This window comes from Furipterus horrens, unplaced genomic scaffold, assembly GCF_987537825.1.
Source record: "Furipterus horrens unplaced genomic scaffold, mFurHor1.1.pri manual_scaffold_5, whole genome shotgun sequence".
Taxonomy (NCBI): Eukaryota; Metazoa; Chordata; class Mammalia; order Chiroptera; family Furipteridae; genus Furipterus; species Furipterus horrens.
In genome coordinates this window covers 142,232,911-142,241,789 of record NW_028327175.1, presented here as the reverse complement: position 1 = coordinate 142,241,789, position 8,879 = coordinate 142,232,911, and positions in this window count along the sequence as shown.

The following is an 8,879-nucleotide window of genomic DNA, read 5'->3' as shown; positions in this document are numbered from 1 at the left end:
CCCTCCCTCCAGTTGTCCCCCCCTTTTAGTCCATGTCCATTGGTTGTGCATATAGTTCTTCTCAACCTCTTCCTGTCTACTCCATTCCCTCCTACTATGCTTCTTAATTCCTGCATCATCTCTCTCCCTCTCCCCTTTCCCCTCCCTGCTGACCTCCCCCCAGTATGTTCCCCATACCTATAGTTCTTTTTCCACTCTTCTTGCCTACTTAGTTTGCCTTTGTTTCAATTCCCTAGCTTCTGTTGTTGGTCCTTGTGATGCAGTTTTTATTTTAATGTTCATAGTTTTGATCCTCCTTTTTCTAAACCAGTCCCTTTAACATCTCATATAATAGTGGTTTGGATCTAATAAACTCTTTCAGGTTTATTTTGTCCTGGAAGCACTTTCTCTGCTCTTCTATTCTGAATGACAATTTCGCTGGATAGAGTATTCGTGGTTGTAGGTTTTGGATTTTCATTCCTTTGAATATTTCTTGCCAGTCTCTTCTTGCCTGCAGGGTCTCCCTTGAGAAGTCAGCTGATAGCCTAATTGGGACCCCTTTGTACATGATTCTTTTCTTCTCTCTTGCTGCTTTTAAGATTCTCTCTTTATCTTTAATTTTTGACAATTTGCTTATAATGTGTCTTGGAGCGTTCCTCCCTGGGTCCAGTTTTTCTGGAACTCTCTGTGCTTCCTGGACCTGTAAGTCTATTTCCTTCCCCAAGTTTGGGAAGTTCTGCTTTATTATATTTTCACTTAGTTTTTCAATTTCTAGTTCTTCTTCTTCACCCTCTGGCAATCCTATAATTCTTATGTTCGATCTCTTATAGCTGTCCCAGAGGTTTCTGATCCTCTCCTCACTTTCCTTGCTTTCTGTTTCCTCTTTCCACACTGATTGACTCTTTGTTCCTTCCCTATGTTCTGATTTGTTGATTTGATCTCTGGATTTTATTTCCTCACCACTTGTCTCATATGTGTTTTCATTCTTTTCAGTATGAGTGGCTTTCAATCCTTTCTCGTCTTGTTCCAAATCTTTTGTTAATTCTGTAAGCCACCTAATGACTATAGCTCTGAATTGAGCCTCTGATAGGTTTCTTATTTGTTCATCTGTCAGATTCTTCATCTGCTGCCTGGTGAGCTGTGTCACCGGGATTTCTATAGTTGTCTGCCTCATTTTGACAGATTTTGTGTTTTGTTTTGCTTCTTGGGCAGGCTATAGTGGGCGGAGCCCATGTAGTCATCACAACCCGGCGACTGGCGGTGATCCGCAACCTTTTTCACCGCGCTGTGGCCCTTTGTCGTCACTACGCAGCGACTGGTGGCGATCCGCAACCTTTTTCGCAGCGCTGTGGCACTTTATGTCAGGGTGAGGGTCCAAGATGGATTCCCGCAGTTATTCTGCTAGAAGACTGGGATCCGTCCTCCCGCCCTCTGAGCCTCACTGTTCGGGGCGATGTGGTGGTTGCTTTTCCAAGCGTTGGGGTCGCGAGCTGCCGGGATTAGACTGCAGCTGAGATTGCTCTCCCTGCCGCTGTCCCAGGTGCTACCGCAAACAGCACCACCCCCTTTCGCTCTTCCTACCTGTCCAACGAGCGCCGCTGGTTTATAACTTCGTACGTTGGGCTTTCGTGTAGTTTTATTTTCTGGAATTTCTACTTATCTTTTGTTTTGAGGTAGTTGTATCCCTCTCTAGTTGTAGAGGGAGACCGAGTGTGTCAATTTAAGCCCCCATCTTGCCCGGAAGTCCCACACAAGCTGAAGGATGTCACTTTAAAGAAGCAGTGTGTGACTTGGTAAGTGTGTCCAGACCAAACAGTGGGGCTAGACACAGGGAGGTGTCTCAAGGAGAGTGCTCAATTTTCTGCTGAACATGTTTAAAATGCAGAGAATAATGCTGAACTTAAGGGTTCAGATGTAGATTCTCTACTCAATGTACACATCCAGGTGAACAAAGCTCCCAAGATGTGGCACAGAACTTACAGAGCTCGTGAGCAAATTAACCCACACATGAGTTCTCCCTGAGAATTTGTCTCCCTGAGATAATTTTTACCGAAAAAGAGAAGATTGTTCTTAAACTTAAGACGAAGTTGCACAGAAGAAAAAGATATCCTAAAAGAAACCAAAGAAACAAAAACTTATGGCCAGAGAATACATTCAGCATAAAATAAATACTAATAAAACTAAAAGCTAAAACAATAAATAAATAAAAGCTGGCATGAGAATCTCAGTGACTAGTGTTAAATATTCATGGTGATGTAGCCAATTAAGGAGTCAGATGTTTTATCACCTGCCTCTTCAAGAAAGAACAATCATTCTATTCTTACAGTCCCCTGGGCTTTTCCAGCTAACTGTGTTTCTCTTAGTCTGTATTTAGCAAAGGCAGCTTTGATTTTGGTCTTTGAACACAAGTGCATATATTTGCTCCCATAGCAGCTCTGCTAATATCTCTCATTCCTAATCTGAAGTGTCAATGTATCAGCTGATCTTCAATGATTTATTTCTGTAGGCGTGTTCCTCTTCCTGTATTAATTTTAAGCAAGTTTGAGACATCACATATTTCATGAGTATTTCAGGATGTATGTCTAGAAGATGAGATCTCTTTCTTTATCATAACAATACCTGATTACACCAAAATTTTTCTTAATATCATCAAATATCCAATCAGTGCTCAAATTTCTATATGTCTCATAAATGTCAATTTTTTTTAGTTTGTTTCAATCAGAATGCAAATAAGGTTTTCACCTTATATTGGTTGGTCTATCTGTCTCTTTAGGTCTATAGGTTACCTCTTCTTTTTCGTTTTATTCCTTTAATTCTTAAATTACATCTGGAAGAATTGTCTTTTTTTTTTTTTTTTTTACATAGTTTTATACAATTGAGCCCCCCTGGCTGGTTTGGCTCAGTGGATTGAGCGTCGGCCTGCGAGCTAAGTGTCGCTGGTTCGATCTTCCAGTCAGGGCACATCAGAGAAGGAAAACTCTGACTCCAAAAAACCTCCGCTGCCTTGCGGCATACCTCTTCAGGGGAAAGGCTAAGGGAGTAAACCCCGACAGAAAATCCGGAGCCGGAGTCCCTAAGGCGGTTTGACGTTGTAGTCAACACCGGCAACTCCTGCGGCGCACCTGAAGCCAAGCTGTATTGACTCCGTCTTTCCCTTGGGTCCTTCAGCTGTGAAGAGAGGGGGGGTCTGCTGCATGGGCAACAGCAGACCCTCCATATCACCCTGCCCAGGCTCTGTAGCTTCAGCTTCACTGGAGAGGACACTCCAGCGTCATCGCAAGATGTCGATTCAACACGGGAGGAGACAGATACCGCGTCACTCCCGAGTCGGACTGCACAGCCATTCTCGGCGGTGCAGATAGACTCTTAAGAAGCTACACCATCGTCTTTCGAGACGGATGGCTGCCGATATATACAATTGAGATTTTGCTGTTAATATTCTGGCTGTATCATTTAATATATCTTCTCTCCTTTATTTCCCATAATTCAGAATTTTCAGCCTCAACATTACTGACATTTTTAACCAGACAATTTTTTATTGTCCTGAGTATTGTAGTATTATAACAGAATCCCAGGCTCTGCCCACTAGATTCCCCTAGTACACATACATCCCAAGTTGTGACAACCAAAAATGTACCCAGATGTTGCTGAATATCCCCTTAGAGGCAACAGCGTTCAGCCTCACCATTTAAAACAACTCTTAGGAATTATAACCTTGATCACATTAAGGATTTTATTTTTTAAAAACTACTTCATAAGCCATGTTGCATTTTTTTTATAATGCAGGTCATAATGCTTGTGTCTCTATTTTAGGATGTCAGTGGCCCTTTTTTCTCGGGCCCTATCTCTGACAGTTCATTAAAGGTTAGAGGATGGTGATATCCTAATTTAATTATTTCTTCTTCATTTATCAGCTAGGGTACTTCCATAAGAGAAAATTTCATTCATCTACTACTTGGTTATGCAAAATGCATATATCTTTTCCAATTTCCAAAATTAACATTTTTTCTTACTATCGTAATAAATTCATGTTCCTATGCATTTTGATATGTTTCAGTTCAAAATAATTTGTTCCTTATTGATATTAAAATTACTCCCGCTATTGCTTCTGAGAGCCTCTATAAATGGCCTCCAAAGTCTTTTTGACCAAATCTGCCTCTTATATGTTTGCTGCTTCTGCTTTGGAATTAATTATTTCTCTAAGAAATCGTGGCTCCTTTTAGAGAATAATTATTTGTTACTAGTGAGGGTAATCATCGTTATTGGGTTGGTCATTGTTTTTATGCCTTTTCAATGAAGAGAAGCTAGGTAATACAGTGGTACCTTGATACTTGTCGATTTCCGAATTTGTTAAGCCTGGTACTTGTCGCATTTTAATTAGAAAAAATGCTTCAGCACTTGACGCTTGCTCTCTACTCACCGCACTTGCCAGAACTGGTATGAGTCACCGCAGCACCCCACCAGAGAAAAGGCTTCATCCACACTCGCCTGCTGGCCACGTGTCAGAACAAATTAACAATGAGTACTGAAGTCCCACTGTATTTTTAAAATAAAATATATCAGGTGTTCATATTCATTCTTCAGTTAAGTTTTATTTTTAAATATCGGCTCTTTATCTCCTCCTTCACTGTTATATCTATAACATACAAGGCTTCAACTGTTTCATTAGCATCTTAAGTGGTCTTTCTTTCTCTAGTCTCTTTGCTTAATATTCTAAACTAATTAAGATTCTTTCCATTCTTCAACTTCTTCAGTTTGAATTTTTCAACCTGCCATCCCAAATTTACATAAACCAAGAGTCATTTATCTATACTATTTCTTCTTCAACTATTTCAATGTGTAGCCTTTCTTCTGGTCAAATTATCTCTTCATTATGTCTCAAATATACTCTTAACTTGCACCATCATATTGTTGCTCACTTTCTCCTCCAAAATTCTGCCTAATTTATCTGGGGGTTGTAGATAGGTATCTATGTTCTGTGCATAATTCCCATGAAGGCCAATACATATGAACAGAGAATTGTGTTATATAATCTAAAACCTATGAGAAATAATGACTCATTTCTTAAAGTCATGGTATTTTAAATTTAAAAATGATCTAAACCCTACCTAGTCATGTCTCATAATCTTCTCAGTGTTGATATTAAAGCTCATAGAGGTGAAGTACCTTAAGCAATGTTATGTAATTGACTTTGTCAAGGCTTGAGTCCACATATTCTAGTCCAAGTAGCCTTCTCTTTTTGCTGCACAAAGCTGGCATAAATAGCTGTGTTACATTGTCAAAATCAATATTTCTAGAAGTATCTGGGGGAGAGAAATGATGGGGAGGGAGGCAGTTAGGATTTTATGAGGCAATATTCAGGGCAATACTGGACATCTGAGTTACTAGGCTGTACCCAGATATCTGGTGAAAGAAAAAAATGCCAGCCAAATATGAGCTTTCTCTAAAAGTGTGGGAGAAAGTAGAGGTGGTTGGATAGATGTTACAATGAGGAAGAAGAAATACAGACAAGAGAAAAGTAAAGAAAGGAAGTCCCAAGAAGAAATTTGAGCTTTTGGATGTAAACTTCATCTGCTTAGCCATGTCTCAGTTGGTCATTGTCCTGGCCCTACTCAAAATGATCTTGTAACAGAGCAGGGGAGGGATCCCCTAAGTACCCACTGTCCATGGTTGGAAAGTAAGGGAAGGAGATAATACAGCTTTTACAGTACTTTGCACATCTATGGCAAGCTGATAGCTAAATAATAGCTTGGCTGCTGCACAGGTAAAAGGACAGATGATATGACTTAAGATATTTTTCATAACAATGACTTATGGTGCTGAGGTCAGCATTAAAATTAGGGGGGAGCCATGAAGAAGGGGACCATGAGGTTTGAAAGGATGTAGAAGTGCCCCTTCCTCCCTGTCCTCACCATGAAGTCTGGTGTGGAAGAAGGTGCCAAGCAGTTTGGAATTAAGAGCTGGAGTAAGAAAGAGGGGATCCACTGGGAAACCTGCCTGGAGAACATGGTGGCACAGCTGATAAGACTAGAATTGTGGGGACCTGCCTAACCAAGCACAGATTAGTGGGAGAAGCCTGGAATGCTGAACTGTGACTGGGAATGCTGAGCTGTGGACTTCAGCTTTTCTGTAGGACAGTACTGCTGGCGTAACCTGAAACTGGCCTGGTTTGGCAGAGGGAAGCAGTACTATGTGTTTGGGGGTGTTTTAAAGGGAGTGAGACTTAACAGCAGAAACTCGTCATTATTCTGAACCTGTAAAACTTTTTAATAACCCCCCTTTTCTTTTCCACCAAACTTTTGTATTGAGAGTCGTGCTTCTCGGTGGTAGGCAGTCGAACCCCACAGCTGTTCCAGAACAGCACAGGCTGAGGTTCTGTAACAGTCAGATTGTAAAAGCCACGTATGATCTAAACTAAGCTGGGAGAAGCATTTGAGGCATACAACTAAGATGGCATGCTAGAATTTTCTTTTCAAAGTAGCTCTTAGAAAAACAAATTAAAATATAAAAGAGAGGGGCTCTATTTGCTAAATAACCCACCCTAAAAAGTAGTTTTCAGATGAGTTGCTGGTAATAGCAGTGAGTCCAAAATCTCATCATAAATATTAAATTATAGCTAAAACAAACTGTAAAACAACTCAAGGCATCATGACAAGGTAAAGTCATAATAAGATCTTGAGTAATTATGGATATATGGTAATGTCAAACTGAGTATATTCTTGTCAATTTAAAGGTAGAGCAGAATACGTACATTTTCAAGAGAGCATTTTTACAAAATTGTTATCACATAAACTAGGAAGTCAAAGTGAACTGGGTTCAAGTCCTACGTCACAATTTATTATATGGAAACAGTTACCTTCCTAAACCTCAATTTCCTCAGTGGAAATAATAATCACATCTCCCTCATAAGGCTGTTGTGAGGATTTCTTTAGTCATATATTGAACAAATGTCTATTGAGTGGCTTCCCTATGCCAGACATTCCAATTAGTGCATGATTCATGGCAGCACTCAGTCAGTAGTACTCATTATCTTTATAGCTTCAAGGAACTCCCTGTTAAGATTATCTTTCCTTCCTCTCATATACGACACAATTTTCTTCTAGTAACCTGGCTTCAAGATAGACTAGCCTACTAAGTGGGAATTTGTAGAGCAGCCAATATAAGTGTCTAATCTTCTAAACAGCAAGTGATTTCTCTGTTCACATAAAGCATTGATAGTCTGGTTATCCAGTCTGCTTGTGATTTTGATTACTATAAATCAGTTCCTTAAAGCATGATTATCTTATGTAAATTAATTAAGTCATATGAATAAAAATGGAAAGTCAAAGTTTACACAGAATTAGGGAGCCAAGATAGACCAATCTGAGGAACCAGTTGGCCTCCATCTAATTATTTCATTTTAATTTTATACATTTTGGCACTTAGTGAATTATATTACTCTGAATTTTAAGCTTCTTGTGTAATTATTTCAAGGTTTATTGCCAACACTGAAAAGCATCTAAAAATTTCTTTTCTTCTTCTTGTATTCATTTGGTTTGCCTGCTCATTCTTCCCACATTCTCATCTCATCTATGATATCATCCACTTGGATCTCCAAACCGGAGTTCATTAACTTGCCCTATCTGTGAGCTTGACATTTAAGAGAGACATTTATGCTTCTTTAAAGTTCCTTGATTCAAGGTCTCCCTACAAGTTCCAACAATCCACTGCTCTTTATTGAAGTGAACACAATTCAAGTATGCCAGTAGAGTCAGCAGCATCGCATTGCCTAACTTATTCACTTCATGTCACTGTGACAAGGTTCATACCTACGTCATGCAGAAGTGTAATGCAAAAATATCTGCAAAGAATTGGGTGGCTCTGTTGTGTTGCCTTGCCTCCTTATCTTTTTTTTTTTTAAACATTTTTTTATTATAATTTACTTATTTATTTGTTTGTTTTATATACTTATTTTTGAAGAGAGGGGAAAGGAGAAAGAGAGGGAGAGAAACATGACTGTGCGGTTGCCTCTCACTTGCGCCCCCAACTGGGGACCTGACGTGCAACCTAGTCATGTGCCCTGACTGGGAATCGAACCAGCGACACTTGGTTCACAGGCTCACTCAATCCACTGAGCCACAGCAGACAGGGCAGGTTTTGTTTTTAAAGCTCTAAAATTTAACCATTCTATTAAGTTTGGAAGTGGTCAAACAGGTACATGTAACTTATTCTTATAAGGAAAGCACTTACCATTATTTAAAAACACGTATTTTCATATTCACAATCAATTTTAACAACAAAAACAATTTATAGAAACTATGCAGTTACCCAAATTTGCCACAAGAGGGTAGACTTAGAGATTTGCTTAAATATTCCCTTTAAACTTAGATTTTTACCTACTCTAATCAGTAGATGGTGCTTGTGCTCATTTTACTTAGCATGTTAAGTCCCTGTGTTAAAAATTGTGAAGATTTTATCTTTGAAAATGTAATTAAGTGTTTAAAAAGTTCACAAATGTAAAGTAGGGAAAATTACAACTGCTAAGTACTTTAATATGGCATCACAATTCCTACAAAAATGGTACAAAATAGGTAACATTATAATAATTTTACAAAGAATGGATGCTTAGGATATACTGTATGTGCAAAATCTTAAGGCAAACATTGGACCAGGCTTAACTTCAGGTCTGCCTGACTCCAAATCCCAAGTTTTCCCACTAATTCACACCAACAAATTAAGTCCTAATACAAATAACTCTTTCACACGACCCCGTGCTATATGGTACATTTTTACCTTTGGTACCACTATTACCTCTTTGTTTTGTGTAGTGGGTATGTATGACATATTTTTATCACTGCTTCTACATTTGTGAACTCAGCACATTCAAGGAACCCATATTGCTCCTCACATGTTCTCTATTC